At 44.9% G+C, this 24,388-nt stretch overlaps 1 long non-coding RNA gene across 4 annotated transcripts in view; it reads right to left on the reverse strand.

Annotated features, from left to right (window-relative positions):
• LOC113240757 (uncharacterized) overlaps positions 1–24,388 on the reverse strand; it is a 377,699-nt gene that overhangs the window by 97,676 nt on the left and 255,635 nt on the right. For all 4 annotated transcript variants that reach the window (XR_007188406.2, XR_007188407.2, XR_003311284.4 and 1 more), the window contains one exon: positions 12,209–12,433. This is a non-coding gene — a long non-coding RNA (uncharacterized LOC113240757). The remainder of the gene's footprint in view (positions 1–12,208; positions 12,434–24,388) is intronic.

Below are 24,388 nucleotides of genomic sequence, written 5' to 3' on the forward strand. Positions count from 1 at the left end.
CCCTTTCAGATCTGTACTTTGATCCATCAACAAGTATCTCTATCTGGACACCCGACAGCTGTCCGACATGCATTATATCCTACGTGTAGCCTTCCTGCACGGCCAGTCCCTGTGGCATACACACCATCCTCTTGTACTCCCTGCTTGGGTCAGGCTAAGGGAAACAGACAATAGACTCTGGCTTCTCATGAAGTCTGGCCTACGTCACGGACTTGCAAGTCATTCTAGTGCCGATCACATTCAGTACACTCCATATCCTGCCAGTCACCAAGTCCTATCGATTAGACCTGAACATGTATGTATGGACGTAGTTTTGGATTTCACACTGGAGGTCGCTGTCCATGCTCTTACCCCCATCTCACAGACCACTCGTAGCTCTCTCTTTCCTGCTCTGCAGGCCAGCCAAGCCTCCCACCTCTTTGTCTAGTGCATCCTCCATCCTGTTCATAAAACAGCCATGCTAGCAGGCGAGTATGACTCTGCTGTTCTCTGCGTTACAGTTCTTCAGTGGTTGTGGGTTGGCAATAAAGATCAAGTACAGGTGGATTTCTATGGCAGAGCCTGCCGTTCACGAGCTGGCTTTACCAAGTACTTCTCTTGCTGCTGCGCCTGCCCTTATGTTCTGTGCCACACGCGTCCTGAGCTACCGCCAAGGGTCCAGCACAGACAAATAACCCATGGGGGATGAAGCCATGTCTCCTGCCACCTGAAAATCCATTTCCCCTGGCCAACTTTTCTTATTTCAGGCTTTGCTCAAACCATTCTTTTTTTTTTTTTTTTTTTTTAAGATTTTACTTATTTATTTCAGAGAGAGAGAGCACACGCAGGGGGAGTGGCAGGCAAAGGCAGAGGGAGAAGCAGACGCCCCGCTGAGCAGGGAGCCCAATGCAGGAGTCAATCCCAGGACCTTGGGATCATGACCTTAGCTGAAGGCAGACGCTTAACCAACTGAGCCACACAGGCACCCCTCAAAACCATTTCTTAAGTAAATTTCTCTGTGACTTTGGGTCCCTACATGTTTCCTATTCACCTTAAACATATGTGCATGGAGTAATTATCATTTTGGCTTTATTTGTTTTCAAATGAACCATCCCACGGAAGACTACGTTATATGGAGAAAGAACCTTTCATTTTCCATATTTCTTTTTGTCTTGTGTGTGCCAAGCACAATGCCTAGTATTTTCTTGGAGAATCGAAAGGGATGTTAAATTGGCATATTATCTGGGTTTTTTTCCTCTCATCTCGAACTAAAATCAGACCTGAAACACCAACAGAAAAGTCTGGCATACTCGTAATGAAAATATCTTTAATTGCTGAAGTTATTTTTGTCGATTAAAGCTAGCACCCTGAAGGGAGTTAAGATGGCGGAGGAGTAGGGGACCCCTTTTTCAGCCGGTCCCCTGAGTCGAGCTGGATAGGTACTAGACCAGCCTAAATAACCACGGAATCAGCCTGAGACGCAGGATGATGCATCTGGATCTCTACAAATGAACATTTCCAGCGCTGAGTATTGAGGTACGAAGAGGGGAGCTGTAAACCGTGCACAGATATCGGAACATAAACGGAAGGGGGAGGGAGCCGCTGCGTTTGGGCGCCGGGAAGCGGCAGCCACCTGCACGGGGGAGCGGGCGGACTTACAGAGGGCACCCACGAGAGAGCGGACTGAGACCGGTGAGCCGTGAACGCGCGCCACCAGGCATCTCCCGGAACACCAGAATCCCGGTGTGCTCACGGGATCCAGACTGAGACCAGGAACTCCCGGAGCGCGCGCGGGGCGGCTGGCGGCTGGCGGGCCACCTGCACGGGGGAGCGGGCGGACTCGTGGTCGGCACCCGCGAAACAGCAGACTGAGACCCTGAACCGGGTGCGCGCGCCACCAGGCTTCTCACGAAACTCCGGAGTCGAGGTGTGCTCACCGGGCATAGACTGAGACCGGGAGACCCGGGAGCGTGCGGGGCGGCCGGTGGCTGGCGGCATTAGAAACACAAAGGACAGAGACGCGCCGGCCCTGGAAATGAGGGCAGGGATGCCGAGTTGGTGCGCACATCCCGGGACGCTGCGGGGTTGAGCAGCACCAACAGTAACAGAGTTAAAGTGGCCAGAACATCAGTGGAGAACGGCCGCAATCCCTCTGTTCTGTGACAATGCAGCCTCTGCTGCTCTGACCCTCAGAAGAGGCATAGCCCGCCGCCAGGGAAAGCCGCCAGAGAACAAAAGCCTGGAAATACCGGCTCAGAGAGTGCCCATCCCCATCCTCCCTCGCAGGGGACACGGAGACTCTAACCAAACAGGGTTGCCTGAGTATCGGCGTGGCAGGCCCCTCCCCCAGAAGGCAGGCTGAAAAATCAAGAAGCCCACAACCGGAGGCGCCTGGGTGGCGCAGTCATTGAGCTCCTGTCTCTGGCTTAGGGCGTGATCCCGGCGTTCCGGAAAGGAGTCCCTCATCGGGCTCCTCCGCTGGGAGCCTGCTTCTTCCTCTCCCACTCCCCTGCTTCTGTTCCCATTCTTGCTGACTGTCTGTCTCCCTCTCTCAGATAAGTAAATAAATAAAATCTTTAAAGAAGAAGCCCACATCTCTAAGATCCCTATAAAACAAGGGGCACGGCCTGGGACCCAGTCAATAATTTTGGGCTCTGGACAATCCCGCAACCTCTCCTCATTAGAATGACAAGAAGGAGAAGCCCCCCCCCCCCAGCAAAGAAAAGACAGTGAGTCTGTGGCCTCTGCCACAGAAGTAACGGATATGGATGTAACCAAATTATCAGAAATGGAATTCAGAGTAACAATGGTCAAGATAATGAGTAGACTTGAAAAAAGTATTAAGGAAAATGTTACTGAGAATATAGAATCCCTAAGGGCGGAAATGAGAGCGAATTTGACAGAAATTAAAAATTCTATGAGCCAAATGCAGGCAAAACTAGAGGCTCTGACGGCCAGGGTCACGGAAGCGGAGGAAAGGGTTAGTGAATTGGAGGATGGGTTAATAGAGGAAAAAATAAAAATAGAAGATGGTCTTAAAAAAATCCACGCCCACGAATGTTGGCTACGGGAGATTACTGACTCAACGAAACGATCCAATGTTAGAATCATCGGCATCCCCGAGGGGGTGGAGAAAAACAGAGGTCTAGAAGAGATATTTGAACAAATTGTAGCTGAAAACTTCCCTAATCTAGCAAGGGAAACAAAAATTCGTGTCCAAGAGGCAGAGAGGATCCCTCCCAAGCTCAACCATGACAGACCTACACCACGTCACGTCATAGTGCAACTCGCAAATATGAGATCCAAGGATACAGTATTGAAAGCGGCCAGGGCAAAGAAATTTCTCATGTACCAAGGCAAAGGCATCAGAATTACGTCAGACCTGTCTACACAGACCTGGAATGAGAGAAAGGGTTGGGGGAGCATTTTTAAAGCTCTTTCAGAGAAAAACATGCAGCCAAGGATCCTTTATCCAGCAAGGCTGTCATTCAGAATTGATGGAGAAATAAAGACATTTCAGAATTGACAGTCACTAGCCAATTTCGTAAGCACGAAACCAGCCCTACAGGAGGTATTACGGGGGGGTTCTATAAAAGTAAAAAGGCCCCAAGAGTGACACAAAACAGAAAGTCACAGCCAATACAAAGACTTTACTGACAACATGGCAGAATTAAAAGCATATCTCTCAGTACTCAGTCTTAACATTAATGGTTTAAATTCTTGCTTAAAACGCCACAGGGTTGCAGATTGGATTAAAAGAAATGACCCATCCATTTGCTGTCTATAAGAGACTCATTTCGAACCCAAAGATGTATTCAGACTGAGAGTAAGGGGATGGAGTACCATCTTTCACGCAAATGGACCTCAAAAGAAAGCTGGGGTAGCAATTCTCATATCAGATAAACTGGATTTTAAACTACAGACTATAGTTAGAGACGCAGAAGGGCACTATATTATTCTTAAAGGAAGTATTCAACAAGTGGATATGACAATTATAAATATATATGCCCCCAACAGGGGAGCAGCAAGATACACAAGCCAACTCTTAACCAGAATAAAGAGACATATAAATAAAAATACATTAATAGTAGGGGACCTCAACACTCCACTCTCAGAAATAGACAGAACACCCTGGCAAAAACTAAGCAAAGAATCAAAGGCTTTGAATGCCATACTCGACGAGTTGGACCTCTTAGATATATATAGAACACTACACCCCAGAACCAAAGAATACTCATTCTATTCTAATGCCCATGGAACATTCTCAAGAATAGACCATGTTCTGGGACACAAAACAGGTCTCAGCCGATACCAAAAGATTGAAATTATCCCCTGCATATTCTCAGACCACAACGCTCTGAAATTGGAACTCAACCACAAGGAAAAATTTGGAAGAAACTCAAACACTTGGAGACTAAGAACCATCCTGCTCAGGAATGACTCGATAAACCAGGAAATCAAAAATCAAATTAAACAATTTATGGAGACCAATGAGAATGAAAATACAACAGTCCAAAACCTATGGGATACTGCAAAGGCGGTCCTAAGGGGGAAATACATAGCCATCCAAGCCTCACTCAAAAGAACAGAAAAATCTAAAATGCAGTTTTTATATTCTCACCTCAAGAAGCTGAAACAGCAACAGGGGGACAGGCCTAATCCATGCACGAGGAAGCAGCTGACCAAAATTAAAGCTGAAATCAATCAAGCAGAAACCAGAAGTACAGTAGAGCAGATCAACAGGACTAGAAGCTGGTTCTTGGAGAGAATCAATAAAATTGACAGACCACTGGCAAGACTTATCCAAAAGAAAAGAGAAAGGACCCAGATTATTAAAATTATGAATGAAAAAGGAGAGGTCACGACGAGCACCATTGAAATTGGAAGGATTATTAGAAATTTTTATCAACAGCTATATGCCAATAAACTAAGCAATCTGGAAGAGATGGAATCCTTCCTGGAAACCTATAAACTACCAAGATTGAAACAGGAAGAAATTGATTTCTTAAACAGGCCAATTAATTATGAAGAAATTGAGTCAGTGATAAACAACCTTCCAAATAACAAAACTCCAGGCCCGGATGGTTTTCCTGGGGAATTCTACCAAACATTCAAAGAAGAAATAATACCTATTCTCCTAAAGCTATTTCAAAAAATAGAAACAGAAGGAAAGCTACCAAACTCCTTCTATGAGGCCAATATTACCTTGATCCCCAAACCAGGCAAAGACCCCCTCAAAAAGGAGAATTACAGACCGATTTCCCTAATGAATATGGACGCCAAAATCCTCAACAAGATACTTGCTAATAGAATCCAACAGTTCATTAAAAGGATTATCCACCACGATCAAGTGGGATTCATACCTGGGATGCAAGCGTGGTTCAATATTCGCAAATCAATCAGCGTGATACATCATATCAACAAGAAAAGACTCAAGAACCATATGATCCTCTCAATCGATGCCGAAAAAGCATTTGACAAAATACAGCATCCTTTCCTGATTAAAACCCTTCAGAGTGTAGGAATAGAAGGTACATTTCTCAATCTCATAAAAGCCATCTATGAAAAGCCTACTGCAAATATTATTCTCAATGGGGAAAAGCTGGAAGCCTTTCCCTTAAGATCAGGAACACGACAAGGATGCCCACTCTCGCCACTATTATTCAACATAGTACTAGAAGTCCTTGCAACAGCAATCAGACGACAAAAAGGGATCAAAGGTATTCAAATCGGCAAAGAAGAAGTCAAAATGTCTCTCTTCGCAGATGACATGATACTCTATATGGAAAACCCAAAAGAATCCACTCCCAAACTATTAGAAGTTATAGAGCAACTCAGTAATGTGGCGGGATACAAAATCAATGCTCAGAAATCAGTTGCATTTCTGTACACGAATAACGAGACCGAAGAAAGAGAAATTAGGGAATCCATCCCATTTACAATAGCACCAAAAACCATACGTTACCTTGGAATTAACTTAACCAGAGACGTAAAGGACCTTTATTCTAGAAACTATAAATCACTCTTAAAAGACATTGAGGAAGACATAAAAAGATGGAAAGATATTCCATGCTCATGGATCGGAAGAATTAACATAGTTAAAATGTCCATGCTACCCAGAGCAATCTACACTTTCAATGCTATCCGGATCAAAATACCGAGAACGTTTTTCAAAGAACTGGAACAAATAGTCCTTAAATTTGTATGGAACCAGAAAAGACCCCGAATCTCCAAGGAACTGTTGAAAAGGAAAAACAAAGCTGGGGGCATCACAATGCCAGATTTCGAGCTGTACTACAAAGCTGTGATCACAAAGACAGCATGGTACTGGCACAAAAACAGACACATAGACCAATGGAACAGAATAGAGAGCCCAGAAATGGACCCTCAGCTCTTTGGGCAACTAATATTTGATAAAGCAGGAAAAAACATCCGGTGGAAAAAAGACAGTCTCTTCAATAAATGGTGCTGGGAAAATTGGACAGCTACATGCAAAAGAATGAAACTTGACCACTATCTCACACCATACACAAAAATAAACTCCAAATGGATGAAAGACCTCGATGTGAGACAGGAATCCATCAAAATTCTAGAGGAGAACATAGGCAGCAACCTCTATGACATCGGCCAAAGCAACCTTTTTCATGATACATCCCCAAAGGCAAGAGAAACAAAAGATAAAATGAATTTATGGGACTTCATCAAGATTAAAAGTTTCTGCACAGCCAAGGAAACAGTCAGAAAAACTAAGAGGCAGCCCACGGAATGGGAGAAGATATTTGCAAATGACACTACAGATAAAGGACTGGTATCCAAGATCTACAAAGAACTTCTCAAACTCAATACACGAGAAACAAATAAACAAATCATAAAATGGGCAGAAGATATGAACAGACACTTTTCCAATGAAGACATACAAATGGCTAACAGACACATGAAAAAATGTTCAAAATCATTAGCCATCAAGGAAATTCAAATCAAAACCACACCGAGATACCACCTTACGCCAGTTAGAATGGCAAAAATTGACAAGGCAAGAAACAACAATTGTTGGAGAGGATGTGGAGAAAGGGGATCCCTCCTACATTGTTGGTGGGAATGCAAGTTGGTACAGCCACTCTGGAAAACAGTGTGGAGGTCCCTTAAAAAGTTAAAAATTGAGCTACCCTATGATCCAGCCATTGCACTACTGGGTGTTTACCCCAAAGATACAGACGTAGTGAAGAGAAGGGCCATATGCACCCCAATGTTCATAGCAGCAATGTCCACAATAGCTAAATCGTGGAAGGAGCCGAGATGCCCTTCAACAGATGACTGGATTAAGAAGTTGTGGTCCATATATACAATGGAATATTACTCAGCAAACAGAAAGAACGAGTTCTCAACATTTGCTACAACATGGACGGCACTAGAGGAGATAATGCTAAGTGAAATAAGTCAAGCAGAGAAAGACAACTATCATATGATTTCTCTCATCTATGGAACATAAGAACTAGAATGATCAGTAGGGGAAGAAAGGGATAAAGAAAGGGGGGATAATCAGAAGGGGGAATGAAACATGAGAGACTATGGACTATGAGAAATAAACTGAGGGCTACAGAGGGGAGGGGGGTGGGGGAATGGGATAGGCCGGTGATGGGTAGTAAGGAGGGCACATATTGCATGGTGCACTGGGTGTTATACACAACTAATGAATCATCGAACTTTACATCAAAAACCAGGGATGTACTGTATGGTGACTAACATAATATAATAAAAAATCATTATGAAAAATAAATAAATAGATAAAGCTAGCACCCTCTGTGCACTTCCTCTTCTACCTCAGGTCAGAACCCTAAAGCTAAGAAACAAGTTGTGGTAAGATTTACTGCTGCTTCTGCAGGTGCACAGTTTCCAAACATGAATCTGGCTCAGTCTTACTTCATTTGCATCCAGCCTTAGTGAATGAGTCACTGTGGTAAAGTAATCAATTATGAGGACCCAGGAGTTCCAGCAGACCCGGTTTCCAAAACATCATTCACGAGGAGAAGGGGCCACGATATTTCCTGAGTTACACACAAAAGGCACTTAGAAAGGTTCAAATATAGTCATTGCTTCTCAGCTCCTGTGTGGACAGGAAATCACAGACTCGGGTTGTTCACTCATTTTGTCAGATGTCTGCTGGTGGTGACGTCATGGCCTCAAGACAGCACTCGACTCAGCACTGGGGAGCAAAGGGTGCTGGGAAGACTATGCTAGCTCAAAATGAGAAACCAGCGTGTCTACTGGAAGGATGCAATCATCAGCAAATTCAGATTCCTGGCATGTGTTTTGGCTTCCTCTGGTTTCTCCCAACACAGTGCAAGGAGAGGAGCCTAATTAAATGTAACAAATGCATAAACAAATTTAGCTGTGAGGACTTTAATAGGTGAGGATAATCATGCCTGGACAGAGAACTTGGTTTCCGAGTCCGGAATTTCTGATGAGAAGTTCCTCTCATCACTAGCCAACACATATTCATTTTTCAAGACTCTTGGTTTATAAGGAAAATTGCTTCTCGATGCCCTTTTCTGCCCAGGCGATCGGCAGAGAAATCGTGATAGCAACAGCATGAAAAAAGGAGTATAGTTAATAAGGTACAGAGTAATTATCCAGCTATGAGATGCAGTGAGCTGTCTGGCTGGGTTGGGGAGTAAACTGAAGGTGAACTAAGTAGTAATTTTTTAATGCAAATTTTTAGGGTCGGCAAAATTCCATACAACAATGATTTTAGTTGCCAAAATAATTCTATTCTAACAGTCTAAGCATATGTACAAGGTGGTGGTGGGGTATCCTTGCTTACTTTTGCTTTAAGTACCTTCTGAGAAAAATAGTTTAAAAAATATATCCCTTGAATCTCTGTTGCAGAAGACTGGGTAAATTATATGGCACATGCTCGGTCATGTGCATTTTCACACGGGTCCATGTAAAGATCCTCTGTTCTTTCTGACGTGCTCCCTTTTACCCCTATTCCCCGCCCCTTCTCCCATCCTGTCCCACCGGCAACCACGCAACATGCTACAGATGAGTTATCTGCTCATGTGTTATCACGAAATAGGTCTCATTCTTTGTGCGTTTCGCATTTATGTAAATAGTATTGATATCTGTCCCTTTGTATGTTCATATTTTCACACCAAACTGCTTTTCCGATCTATGCGTGTTGCTATGCCATTTACTTCTCTATTGCAGAGGAACAAAGTACCGCAAATTTAGAGGCTTCAAACAATAATGCCAACCTCTTTGCTTCATCTGCCCAGCCAAGGGGTGGTGGCTTCTTCCTGAAATTGGAGCCTCTGGGTTACTGTTTTGGCTTTTCAGTCCTACCCTGGATTCCACCGCTGCGAGGAACTAGATTGAAGCCACAACCTCAAGGAGCTGAGAAGCAGATCTGCCCTAGCCTGGCTTCCAGAGGAGACCAGAGCCCTAGCTGCCACCTGGATCCGAGCCACGTGACATCCTAGCAGAGGACCTGGCAAAGTCACGCCCACACTCCCGCAAAAGTACTCACAAAACATTAAATCACAAAATTAGTGCTGCTTAGCGAAATTTAATGAAGGAGATTTGTGTTCTATCGAGAATACTGGCGGATCGATGGAAAGGCGGAAAGGAATAAACTCAAAGAAAGAGCAACATTATCCGATACCAATGAGGAGAGACCACAGAAGGAAAACAAAGGAACCTATCAAGCCATTCCACGTTTGCACACAAAGGGCGACTGGACCTGGTTTCTTCTTGACTTCTAGATTTGAGATCTATCTGAATATTAGGTATTTGCAGATCAAGCCTCCTCAACCGGGAGGAAGGCTGTCCTGCCACTGGAGCAGAGGGACGAGTGGCACAGAGACAACATTCTCACTTTGAACCCTGTCAGCATGTTACTCCGCAGACAAAGTTCATCTTGTTGCAAAAGCTTACATCTCAAAATGCATAACTTGTAAGCAGGAATGGCGCTAATTGAAATTCCTCCCTGAATTACGTGAATTTACAAAACTGTGTTTATTCACATGAAAGGGGGCTGCAAAGAGAGCACTTCTGAGCATAGTAACTGCACACAGGAACGACCCTCTTTTCTCTTTCCCAAATCCTGCAGGCATGAAACATCTCTCCTCTTTCCTTTCAGAACTTTGCTCCAACAGTGCCCACTTCTCAGGATTCTGATTTCTGGGTCCGACTCACTCACCCTGAGTTTGCCATAAACACACATTTCCATGGGGTCCTCACTCTCTAACCTCTCCAGGAATCGTACCCAGAGGCCTTCTGCCTCCAATAAAACCACCATGCTGTCTTGTTTAACAGGCACTTTTGAACAGGATAAGGAATGTCTGACAGAACAAGACCGACCTTGTCACAAAGCACAGTGAGGGCAGAAACTCGTGAAGGTGATTTTCCGTTTTGGAGTTTATGGGGAACAGCCTGGGAGGAAGCAGAGCCCTTCTCTGTGGCACAGCATGCTGCAAAGACGGGAAGTGGACGCAGATCAGACGGCAGAAAGAGAAGTGTATTCTTTCAAAGAGAAGCCACGGTGTCGTGTCGGGGACAGGTAACTATGACACGGGCCCCCCTCGAGTTGTGTAAGTAAGGGTTCACTGGAGCACAGGCACCCCGATGCTTTGTTTCACACAGTACCTATCCCCGCATGCGTACTTGCTAGGACAGCAGAGCGGGGGAGCTGAAATCGAGACTGGGTGGCTCCAAAGCCCAAGCTCTTTACTCCCCGACCCTTCACACGAAGAGCACACTGACCCCACCCAGCAGGCAGTGTGCATTGGTTCTGGAACCAGTGGAGGACCCAGCTGTAGCGAGAACTTGCACCCTGCACAATGGTGTTGTTGACCGGACTCAAAGAGGGAGAACTCTAGACCCAGCCCACAGCATGAGAGTTGCTCTCCGAATGACAATTATCTTCCATCCCTTATGCACGTCATTGAAAAAACAGCAAATCACATTTCTGTACCTTTCGCAGTGGGTGTTATTTCAGAGAAAAAATAAACATAGCAAGAGACGTCGCTCGTCAGTGTCCTTCTGCATCAACCAAGTACTTACTTTCTACATCATGTTTACTAAACGAAGGTCCAGCTGAGAATTTCCCAATTAGTATTTTGTTTAATATATTACACCATCGGGATAGATAGGCATTGCATTTCCCGATAGTTTTTGCAGAAAAACGTTATTTAAATGGGATTCCAAACGTCGGTAAAGTTATAACGGAATATGAAGTTGGATGACCGACTACTGATGTCTTTCAGTGAACAGGATCCTGACATCATGTCACAGTATCGCATGAGTTTAATCTTTCATATTAAACAATAAAGTACATCTTAAGTAGGGTAAAGGTAACTGTGTTCTTGGAACAAGGGAACACTGAAAAGCAAACACTACTAAATCACCATGGGATAAACTGGAAAGAAAAACTCCCACTGAATATGGGTCAGGCATCGGATAGGACTTTGAAGCTTTGCGCAAAGGGGCAACAGACGCCAGGGTGAGTCACCGGTTCCTGTACAAGCAGCTCTGTGCAGAATCCTTCATGGCACGGCTAGGCTAACCTGCTTGGGCTCTTTGCTGTTTCCCCCGTGAGACTGTGTCTCAGCGGGGACACCCCCAAGGTGACCTGTCACCGGCACCCCTTCGGCTCACGTCACAAAGCCGCTTCTTGCCTCCTGGACTGAATGCAGGTGTCACCAGTGCATCTCCAGTCCCACCTCCCACGCTGTGAGCTGTTTCTGGTCCCACCTGTACATCTTCAGGGACACGCATTGGCACAAGCTTCGTCTTCGCGGCAAATGAAAGGGACGCTTCTGCAGAACCTCTATTCAAACTCTCAAAGAGCCCTCTGAAGAACTGCCAGCACCGAGGACATAGGCTTTATTCAGAATGTCTGGCCGGTGAAAATGCAGAGGTCTAGAGTTCCCTTCCCAATGAGATGGCAGTCTGAGGTTGCTGGCTGGGGAGTTAGGGAGTCAGTGTGAGCGATTCTGTCAAGCTTGGCAGTGGCGCTGCCCCAACAGGGAGCCAACAGGACCCCCTGGGCAGGTGACGCCATCCCTGCCCCATTGGAGGCACTCCAGTTGGGCAAAACAAATGTCCTTCTATTAAATACCCATTTGGATGATTGAGTTGCAACAAAGAGGTAGCTATGTGAGCAAGGGCAGACTTACCGATCAGGAACGTGGGTCCGAACCCCACTTCTCATCTCAGTGTTTGCACTTACCAGAATGTGGTTGAATGAGCACGTCGGGGATGAAGACATTCATCTTGGCTTCGGTCTCGCATATGTAAAATTGCTCCAGGAATGAATAGGCTGGGCTGTTTGTGTGCCAGGCCCTTCAACCGGGATGAAGACACAAAACATCATTGTTGGCTGCGGACAGGAGGCGCCCAGCCTGTGAAACCTTCCAAACACTGGGGGCAGAGAACTCTCTTCACACCAGAGCACCTGAAAAATAGGAAAATAGAAAAAAACTTAGCAGCAGTTTACATCTATTCATTTTAGGTTAAGGACCAAGATTTGTGGAAGAGTCCTTTCCTTCAAATGGAGATGTACCTCTTTCAACAGCTCGCTCTGAAGAGCACTTCTCAAATTAGCGGAGGGCTGCTGAGGGGACCCCTCTGCAATTTGGAGGCAACACCCTCTGCCAGAAACACTGAAGAAACAAAAACAAAATAACAGTGAAACACACATACACCCCAACCACTCATTAAAGAAAAGGAAAACTGCAATGAAACGTAGATGGCCCATTTATCCTATCGACAATCAAGCTTGGCAGGTTGCTAATCAGAACCATGTAAAGCAGGTTCTGTCTAGTTCCACGTTTACATTGAAGAATACGTTCGAGCTGCAGTGATTCAGTGCTGTAAAATACACTCTCGAGTCGGTCTGCTGGAGCGTGGCCTCTCCCATGCCCAATCCTAGGCAAATCTGGTTTGATTTATGAGAACTCTGAAGAGACCATATTCAGGGCCCGCCAAGCGCTCCCTTCTGTTGTGAGTCCCACAGAACGGGTTGCTGTGTGGACCTCAGTCCCCACCCGGGGAGGCATTCTCCAAGGCTGAGGTGGGTGACAGCAGTTTGGCTCTTCTGTCTAGGCTCCTTTTTTCTTCTTCCTCTTTCTTTTTTTCTTTCCATCAGAAATAGGAGAACCACTTTTTACTTGCAAGCAAAAGGTCTTTTTCACTAAAGAAAATGTCTGTTTCCCTTTTGCCCATCTCTAACAATTCTATTTCCTGAAAATTACACTTTTTTTGTGGTCTTTCTTTACTTCTGGAAATACCAAACACATAGAGTTTAATATGAAATAAATACTTGAGAAAAAGGAACACATGCAAATCATCTTTCTATGATTCATCTACTTCCAGCAGACCTTCTGAAGGAGATTCAGAGGATCCCTTTGTGAATACAGGTCTCCATTAGGAAAGGTCAACTTTTCTACACGCTAAAAAAGCATCCTGCTAATTCAAGAACGGATTCCCTGGAATAAAGTTTTGTGGTCAGTTTCGGCGGGAAGGAGCTTACGTAACAGTTCTGATGGGGTAAGCTGTTGCGGCAAGTAAGAGATCAAGAGACAATGAAGAGCGTGATTCCTCCGCCTGGACAATGGAGCGGATAATACACCGTAGGTGATTATGCACGGAGCATACCACGACTCTGCAGCAGCCCCTCCGCGCCTCTGCCTTGTCAGAACAAAAGAAGGTCGCGCTTCCTGGATCTTCCTAACTGGCTGTGTTCGCCCAGAGGAACTGCCGTCTCAGAGAACCACTGTGCGCCCTGCGAGGGGAACAGGCCTACCACAGGGAACCCGTGTGAAGCGACACTGTCCGGACGTAGCTACAGTCGGGAACCCATCTCTCCTGTTCTCTTGCAGCGGGGAGGTCTGAGCAATGAAGCGAAGCCGACCCGTTGTTTCCTCTGGAACCTTTCAGGTCACCAAATCATCATCATCATCATCATCATCTTCATCTTCTTTCTTCTTCTCCTTCTCCTTCTCCTTCTTCTTCTTCTTCTCCTTCTTTCAAAATAAACAGGTGATGCTCTGTGCAGAAGCCAACTGCACCCTGCTGCATGATGAAGAAACTCAACGAGAGTCATACTAAGAAACCAAACACAACGCAACGCCTAAGGATATAAAGGCAAAAAGAATCCAAATGGTACGTCTGGGACCAGACGACCACAAAGAAAGATTTAGATTCCATCCCGTGATGGGGTCCCCGAGGAAGGCTCCCCGCAAACATCTCCCTGATAATATGCCTCGACCTGCCGGCTCCGGTGTCCTTGTGTGGGACTGGAGCCTCACGCCGCACCGACCTCTCAGAGGTGCTTCTGCCGCCGTGGAACACAGCGGTTTCCGGGAGAAGCCGTACGGTGGGTGTGGATATCGTCTGTGCACAAGTGTAAACGCTGCTGTGCTAACAGCAGGTCTCGTGGGCTCTGAGGGGACGGGTCCTGTTTCGGACAGCTTTGTTTGCCATCCTGGGAGAGCTGAGGCTGCGGACAGGCAGAGGCAGCCAACACCGAAGAGAGGATGGAGGAGCCGGCTTCTTAGGGAGGCGCTGGCTAGAAGGCAAATGGACAGAACCAGAGTTCCGAGACCAGACACGCCAAAGTTCATGGGCGTCTGTACGCCTTGTAGCGGAAGCCCTGCTTCAACTTCCTGGCTACTTCTGATGGAATCCTGATGTCTGCTGTGTGACCAACAGCGCATTTGTATGTCCATTGAAAAACACGCACCTGATATGTTAAACAGTTTAAAAAAAAGAAGTTTACTTAGTTGGGGTGTAGTTGAATTTTATTACACTAATTTACAATTTATTAGCTCTGTGAAGTCAAATGCTTCCAGGTGGCATAAGGAAGGGTCTTAAAAACTGGATTTTAAAATTCATAGTGAAGTCAGTTGGCTTCAGTAATTAAGTGAGAGTGAAAAAATGTTTAGTTAACATAGTTAAGTACCTTCACCCAAACCTTGGCATGAAAAACTGTCCTTGGCAACAGGCCAACACCATTGTATCAGTAAGCAGAATGGGGCTGGGTGCAGTAGTCAGGAAGGACACATTCACAAGAAGGACACATTCCTTCATGACTTACAATAAAGATGGCAGCCCTGCGACAACCTCCCACTCACCCACCTCTAGTCCATGAAAAAGAGGAAGCTGGAAGGTCACGGACAGGCATGCTACGTCTTAGCGGCTCGCTTGCTGATTTGTAGAACCTGGCTTCTCTTCCTGCCCTATGAGCATGGCCAAGTGTGTTGAAAGCTCCTGGGAGGCTCACCCACGTTGCTGAGAGTTTAGGGTCTATATGTACACAGGGAGGGGTGCCTGCTGAGGAGCTGGAAAATTCTGAGGGCCAGAGCAGTTCTGGACAGCAACAGCAAAGACACACTGCGTGGGTAGAGTTGCCTACATCCCTCAACCTGGGGAGAAGAATAGGCTTTTCCTTAGGTTACACAGACAATGAAAAAGGGTACCAGGCTGTGTTCTGTCGTGAAGTTAACATGTTCGACTGGTACGAACCCAGAGAGCTGCGGCAGGAGGAGCCGGTGGGGGAAGCACTTGGTTAAAGGAGTGTGAAAGGTCAATGGGAGGCAGGCCTTGTCTGTAACAGGCTGCTGTGCAGTGCTGAGGACCCCACGGGTCCCTCCAAGAACTCCCACTGGCAGCTCTAGAGCAGACTAGCGTTCCAGGCTCAAACACCTGCCGCAGGGGCACCTGGGAGGTTCTGTGGGTGAAGCGCCTGCCTTCGGCTCAGGTCGTGATCTTAGGGTCCTGGGGTCAAGTCTTGCGTTGGGTTCCCTGCTCAGTGGGAAGTCTGCTTCTACCTCTGCCCCGTCCCTCTCTCAAATAAATAAACAAAATCTTTTGAAAACAAACACCTGCCACAAAGTCCGCTCTGACCACCTGCTAACATAAGGGAAGAGGATCCTGAAACAGCAAGCCTAGTTCAGTGAACCAGTATCTCCACATTCTTCACATTCTTTTCTCCCCTGCTCTAAATCTGTAAGAGGCAAAGTGGAAAAAGGAGGAGGCAGAGGAAGAGTCAAACCATATATGCTTCTCCTCTCCTTTAGCCCCTGCGCTCAAGACTCTGTGAGGAAGAGAAGCCTAATACTGGTTCCAAACGTGAAACTGGAGACTTTTTTCGTGCCAGAAAATGAGACTGGATTACAAAACTGTGACTTTTTCTCAGAACTGGGAAATTTCTGGAAAGCAACTAGATAGGGTCAACATGTGTTTAAGGGTAAGGACAAGGTCCCTAGAATGAACCATGTTGCGGGAAATATTAAAGGCAAATACACCTGTTTGCTCTGTGTTGCTCATGTAGTTCAGAACGGTACAATTCCCTCATTCTATTTATTCTAGTAGACCTATGAGCGCATTTCTTCTCCCCGGTGTCTCCATGAGGCCAAGGTCTCCAATCAGCTGGCTTTCTCACTGCACTTTACCTTCTACAAGATCAAGCATTATGCATCAAAGAACCTCTTTGTTTTTTCATTATCACCGTCCAAGAAGACTTCTGAAACATTGTTTCCTATTCGACATACCACATATATATTTATATCTGTTTATGTATTGTATCCTATCTTACTTTATTTGTGTATATAGCAAGGTTTTTTGAGAATGCTTGCCTCAAATAATTCCCTTACTCCCACCTGGGGTAAAATAAAGAAGTGAGTCTGGAGTCCGTGGCTTTCCCGAGTTGCATGGAGTTCTCCATGAACACCCAAAGGGGTGAGGGTCAAGCCCAAGAGCGAGTGTCATTTTACACGTCACCCAGAAGGGGTACCACCCATACAGTCCTCTACGTAAAGACAATGAGTTGCCCTTCCAATTCAATGAGAACAGCTCTGCTTTTATATGTCTGTCCACTAGGGTTTTATGCAATATGACAGTTTATAAAAATGCTTCAGGGTTTGAGACAAAAGTGAAAAACCTCCTTGTCTCAGTGAGCCAGAATGTCCCTTATACGTTCAGATTCTGGCTCTGTGGTTAACAAGGCCATCGTGCATATTGGAATTTTAACAGAAAGGCCAGTATGTACTAAGGAAGACTCAAAAATGATGGTGAGATTTCATCTGACAAGAAAGATGTATATTTTATGGAGATTATTCTGTCTGCCCCTCAAATCACTCCCATACGGCCCTTTGCAGATAAGCCCTACTCCATTAATCTATGAGCCAGTCCTGCCAGTGATACATATTTATAGCTTTTTTTTTTTTTTAGGAAAAGAAAGTGAAACCTATAGTCCAGCATGTAACTTTTTTGGGCTGTTACAGTTTACTCAATGCAGTATAAAGTTCATTTAAGTTAAAATACAACAGCTCTGTGAAATCTAGTTATGATGTATTTGGGCTTTGTTTCACAGTGAGGAAAGTTTCATATGAGAGATCAATACCATATTAACTTTTACTGCTCTTCCTGTTTGTATTACATGCAGCGGGATGACCCAATCAATTACATCATTCAGGTTACTTGACCCAAAACCAACAGAACTGTAGACACAGATACGTCGTATGAGTCTAACTGAAATTCCTGCCCTGCTGTGAAATGTTATCAAATAACGATGGAAATATTCACTCATTAACGTGTGAAATGTTATGGACTGAGGGACAGTGACTAACTGGGTTTAAAGGCGCTTCCAACAACGTCACGTGACCTTGAGCTGGGTGTGGTAGGGTCTTGCCAAGAAGAGAATGGAATAAAATCCCAGATACAGGAAACAATTTGATGAACATGTCTCAGGAGTCTTCTAGTGTTTGGAATTTCCATTGTTCTGGGCTTCCTCGGGTGAAGGTGATAGGAGACATGGCAAGAAGAGGGGGAGACAGGGCCGGTTTTGCTAGAGACAAGAACAGCTAAACAGGCTCTTCTCAGTTTTGCAGACTTTTCACGCGATGCCAGCATGGTTGAGATTCACCCTGCACATGATAGCAAGTCCCAGAAAGTCTTAGGCAGGGGAGAGAGCTGTTGCTGTATCTTCCACTGGCAAGTCCGACTTGTACAAAAGAGAGAATATGCAGACAGCAGAGAAGACGCGTAGTAGGAGGGTATGAAGATGAGGTCTGGCTATTCTTAGATCCCGGAGACAATATTCTGTGGAAGTTCATGCCACTGAACTGAGTCTTACCAAGATTTCTACTGAGAATAATAGGATTCAGTGTTGCTCGTAATAAAGTCATTTGAAACTGTTTAGATATGAGTGACACACTGGTTTTAAGTGCTACTTTGTGCCTAGATACGTGCAGACAGAGACAGGTGTAAACCAACAGACCAGAGACAGAGAGGGAATCTACATATCTATACCTATATTTTTAAAACTGGTTTTATGCTTTTTTGATTTACTGATATGTCTTGGAGTAAGAAGTTTTCAATTCTATATTAACTTATAGAATTTAAACCCCAAACAGTGCACCGAAATATCAAACACAGAAAGCTTCAGAGTCCTAAAGATATTTCAGAATTGCACAATCACAAAAAGAAACAACAAGCAACCTACATACCTGAGGTCAGACAACTATCAAGTGTATTTTCTACAGAGTCAAGTACGAGACTGAATCTTCATGACGACAAGGATACAATTAACTCATGAGCTCCCAGTTTCTCTTGTTCTGATGAGTAGGACAGGGAGGAGGATTTTGCTCCTCACACACTTAGTGCCAGATAGCCAGCTCACAGCGATCGAACTCTCTCTCGATTGTAATAAAGCAGGCGTAGGACTCTGTGTTGCACACTCACGTTAGTTACCAGCAGACACCGCCTGTGATACACTCCATCGGGCAGCACACATCTTCGTATTGCTGTACATCTATGCCTCCACGAGCAGTACACTGTGTTGAAAAGTTCTGAGCCCTTGTGAGACCACTGCCAATAACAGTGTATTTATTTTATATGTTCATAGATAAGCCCGCGTTCCCGGATGAACGAAGCCATGTGTACATTTTCAAAATGCAGGCCTGATGGCAGGTCTGCAAGTAAGGTTGGGAGGGAAAGCCTCCAGGGTAAGGACGTCTATCTAAACGCTCCATTACCTTCACAACGGACCAAATACCACCGATCTCTCATGTTTAAAACGATTCCCTCCTGACAAACAAAAGAGAGGTTTGTTTCTGTGCGATATCTAGCAAACTAAAAGTCGTGATTCTTCCAATAGGAAAAATGATTTTGAGCTACATTTTAAAGTCAAATTAATGTTTGAAGTGGCTCTTTCTTAAGGAGATTAAACACAGGAACACAAAAGCAAATTTACTGGAAATGAGGCTGGTGATTTACAGAAAAGAATGCGTGCTTCCTCCATGGGAAGATTCACAGCAGGATCCCTTGAAATAGAGAAGGTACCTGTGCCTGTACGTAGGGCAAGAGTTCAGACTCATGACATGGGGATCCGGCCTCGCGTTCTATTATCAAGGAAATAACTGACACGTAAACGTGAAAGCTCGCTTCTGCTTAAACAACGACAGCCTCCAGCATTCTTCCCTCTTATTGTTTGTCCACATCGATTGTGATAGAGGATTATGACGTGCTGCCCACAGCTGCTTATGACCTTCTGATGGGCTCCAGCGACTGTTTCAAAGCTACCCCATCTAGCCTAACACAGGGTTTGAAGAAATAGCTTGCAGGCTGCAGCTACTTCCAGATCTAAAGTCTTCTCTGCACGTCCTTTCCAAGAGTCGTTTTTTGGCTATGGTTTCTGTCCGTGACATCATGCCCCGCGGCTCCCTGAACAGTCACTGCTAACTGGAAGTGACAAAGCTCTAGAGATGATTAAGGCGGGAACGTATACTCGTCATATGGAACTGGATGTTATTCTTTGAGGAGCTTATAGACATAACATGTCATAGAACGAGATGCCAGGGATGATCTAATTTGACTTGGACTTGGCTGATATTCCGTGTTTATACTACATGTGATACGCACGCACCTCACCATCTCAAGAAAAAATCAAATTTAAAAAGTTATCTTGTGTATATCGATTTGTGAAAAAACAAGCAGCAAAGAAAGCCGTAGCACTATTGTTACGAAGATACGATTGGATTGCGCCTGGGGGAGGGAATCCAGAGAGTGTGTTCACAGCTCCTCTTGCCAGTGCGCGGCCTTCCAGAGTAAGGTGGGGCAGAAGGGTACCTTCTACCATTCTGCTTCTCTTGTCCCTGTTCCTTTAAACAACAGGTGTTTATTACAACTGGAACCAAACTTCTCTCTTACAGAGGTTCTGTCATTTACCTTCTGCTCCTGAACTTACTCAAATTTCCTAATTATAATTAGCATGTCATCCTTCTTTAAACACAGAGAAATCTGGTGTCTCAGGTCAGGCTGCTGTAAGAGAATGCCCTGGGCTGGGTGGCTTCCAAACAACGGGCACTTCGTCCTCTCAGCTCTGGAGGCCGGAAGTCTGAGATAAGGATACCACCATGGTTGTGTCTGGGTGAGGGCCATCTTCTCCCTGTGTCCTCAACGGCGGAAGGGCAGGGGAGCTCTCTGGGGTCTCTTTTAGAGGGTACTAATCTCATTCATGGGGGATCCTCCCTTATGACCTGATCACCTCCCAAAGACCCCACCCCTAAATTCCATCATACTGGGTGTTAGGTTTCAACATATGAATTTTTTTGGGGGGGGGCATACACATTTAGTCCATAACACTTGGTCTTTAACAAACTTTAAGAACTAAAAGAAAAATCTTTGATGAGAAATCATCTGCTTTTAACTCACTCATATAAAACTCAGTTTAACACACAGTCCTTTAAAATGACTCTTTAGAAGTTTGTGTCTCTATCATGCTTGCTGGCAGATGACAGATAAGATACATAAGATGATAGACTATATCATAGATTGTCTAGGGAGAGAAAGAGGGAGAGAGAGAGCAAGAAGAGGAGGAGAAGAAGAGAGGGATGGAGGGAGGGTGGGAAAACTGAAGAAGGACACTATGGACATCAGATTGTCCCGTCGTGTTAATCTGCTTCATTTCGGGACTAGCACGCGTGCCCGGAGGTCTCCCTGGGATCCTACCAAGCACAAGCCAAGAAGGTCCGAAATAGAATACCTAAGATGAGCACTGTGCCCTAGAAGGGAGACGCTGTCAGGAAGAGTGAATCAGCCCTGCAAGGAGCCGTTCCCCACAGCGGCAGCGGAGCTCCCCCCAACAGCGGCAGCGGAGCTCCCAGGTAAGGTCAGAGCCTGTGTGGCTGCCCACAGAAGGGCTGGGTAAAGAAAGTGTGGAAATGTGTTATACGCAAGTAATGAATCATGGAACTTTACATCAAAAACTAGGGATGTACTGTATGGTGACAAACATAATAAAAAATATTAAAAAAAAAGTGTGGAAATGGACGCTTCTGGGTTTCTGCTGACACTACTGTTGGCATGAAGACTGCAGGCTGAAGAGCATTTCTTCATAATCATCATTCATAGAAGATTCCCCACTCTACTTGGAGAGGGCAAAGGTCCGGGGCATTTGGGGAAGATTTCCTGTGCTATTAGTGCTAAGCCATGACCCTGAGCACTAAGGAAACTAAGGGGAAAGATATGCTTTTCTGGTCATTAACACTGATAAAAATGTTCATAGTATAACTGATCTCATCATAAATGCAGTCATCTCATCAGGAATAATCTATGTCATTTTCTGACATGGGTAACCTGTTTATCACGTCTTTTTTAAGACAATGAAAAGACGCATAAAAATCACTGGTCGGTCTTTAAATTTAGTTTTTCAGCAGAAATAGAAACATATAATGTTTATACTAGGCTCCACCAACAACCAGGGGGATTGACACAACTTTGGTATTGCCAGAAAACAGGAAGATTACTAATATTTTTCCAAAGCTCAAAATTTATTACTTGGTGTTAAGCTAAATAAGTCAGAGAAAGACAAATACTATATGATGTCACTCATATGCAGAACGTTAAGAAACAAAACAAACAAATTAAAACAGGAGAGACACCAAGAAACGGACTCTTAACTACAGAAAACACACTGATGGTCACCCCAGGGGAGGTGGGGGGAAATGGGGGGGATGAGGTGATGGGGTGAAGGAGTGCTCTTGTGATGAGGACTGAGTAATGTACAGAACTGTTAAATCACTATATTGTATGCCCGAAACTGATACAATACTGTATGTTAACTATACTGGATTTAAAATTGAAAAAAACGAAAGAAAATATATGGGAAACAAAAAAAAACACATAATTAGGTTTCCAATCTTGGTAAGGCTCTGTCTCCAAGTGATGCCACGTAGTGGATACATTAGTCAAGAGATCACGAAAAATGCGTAGAAGGGATAAAATTAGTAAGAAAGAGAGTAGTGGTATTATTTCATCTGTATTTTCAAAAGACTGGCATGATATAAAATTAGCTTGTATATTTATATGCATTTATCATAAAATCTGAACATCTGTTCTTCACTGAAATTCAAAAACAAATTACAGTGCTGCTGTTGGAAGCTCTTGCTTGTAAATCTACAAGAATTTGAGGGATATCCAATTGTCTTGTAAGAGACAAATAATTCTGCCTTGCGGCAAAGAACTACAGAAGATGACTTTAGTTTGGGGGTTCTACAAATGTTGTTGAAATTTGTTGTCAGAGCCCATGTAACCGTTGCCTTTTCTACTTGTGACAAAGAGGTTTTAAAATACCTTAATTATGGTTTCCGGATCGTTCAATCAATCCACACGATCTCGGCATTTAGTTTGACATTTCCTTACATGGGTTGGCTGGCCCTGTGGGGCAGTGCTGAAATTCCCCCAGGGGACTGACTCCCCGCAGGAGCTAACTTTCAGGGACAGAAGTGTCTTTGTGTTTAGGACCCATGCAAAGGATTTCTACAGACCCCAATCCACGGGCACACACTGACTTCCTACACAGTATCTAGTGGGGTTTGTTTGCTTTTTAATGGTAGCAGATTAGCCTGTAGTCAAGAGTCCTGAGTGTCAATGTCTAAAATTTCAATATTTTTTCAACCCCCTGAGATTTTTCTCAATTACGTTGGCAGTAAGATAGAGTATTGCAGGCACCACAAGATCCAAAGGAATGAGGTCTTCTGGTTTCACAGGCATGACACAAGACCTAATAATACAGATTATTCAATATTATTAGTACCAACACTACTTGTCAATTCTCCGTGGATTAGAAAAATATACGGTGACTGTCTTATCTGGGCTTTTTTTTTTTCCCCCTCCAAAGTGCATCTTGAAATAAAGATGTGAAGGCAAGTTGTTGCCCCAAGAGGAGACTGTGCGCATCATGGTAGAGGAGTCAGGTAAGGTAGAAAAGAAGAACTGCGAATAATCATTGTGTTGTTGGGTGCTTCTGCAAGGCCTACAGATCACACGTCAGAACTGTCCTCCGTGAGGGACAAGGACGATTTAGCCACCATTAATCCACCGCCAGGCTACGGTTCACCAGGGCTTCACTCCCCAGCACATCCACGGGCCAGGGATGCTTCCAGCAGCCGCAGAAGGCCCTCGGGTGGGGAGACGCAGGTACGTCCACGGGTACAGAGATGGTGCACACGACTGCTGAGACTCTTGGAAAAAACACTCATCGGAGCTTCAGTGTCTGCTACGCTAACATAATCAATGATTATACAGCACTTCCTGGATGGCTGAGCCTGTGCAGGGGTGGGACACAGGAGGCAACAAACAACTTCATTCTTTTCTTCTCCTCCTGGCAACTTTCTGATGGTCTGAGTGAAAAATACTCTTCCACTGTCCCATCTTTTCCCACTGTCCAAATTTAGGGCACTCTACTTTCTGTATCCCACAGCATTTCTGTCACATAATTAAAAGGGTAGCTACCATGTCTCGTTTACCCAACACTCAAAAGTGGTTTTTGAACTAATGAGTGAGATGTGTTCATTTTCTATCACAGCTATAATGAATTACCACAAATGCAGTGGCAAAAAAAACCCCAAACATTTTATCTCACAGTCCTGAAGGTCAGAAGGCCAACACGGGCCTCATGGGCTCAAGGCAAGGTGTCAGCTGTGCTGTGTTCCCTCTGGAGGCTCTCGGGGAGGATCTGTGTCCTTGTGTCGCCAGCTTCCAGGGACTGGCTGCATTCCTTGGTGCATGGGCCCCCTTCCTCCATCATAAAGCCAGCGATGTTGCATGGCCCTGACCGTTCTTCCCTAGGTCCCATCTCCTCTGTGAGTACAGTTCCACTGCATTCCAGAGACTGCCAGAAGAGATGTGTGAATTCATGAATCCCACGTTTTATGCAGTTCTACAAAGTCCATGATTCTGTTCTTTGGGCAAAGAAGTGCCACTGACAGCACATGGTGGTTCCTTGCTTGGGGGAAGGGGAGGCAATCACCACCCCTGGCTTCTGAGTTTTCTTCCATCGCATACCTTGGATTCTCTCTTCCTTTATGCCATTTTGGTGAAAGAAGAATGTGGAAAATAATCCCTT

This window comes from Ursus arctos, chromosome Y (assembly GCF_023065955.2).
Source record: "Ursus arctos isolate Adak ecotype North America chromosome Y, UrsArc2.0, whole genome shotgun sequence".
Taxonomy (NCBI): domain Eukaryota; kingdom Metazoa; phylum Chordata; class Mammalia; order Carnivora; family Ursidae; genus Ursus; species Ursus arctos.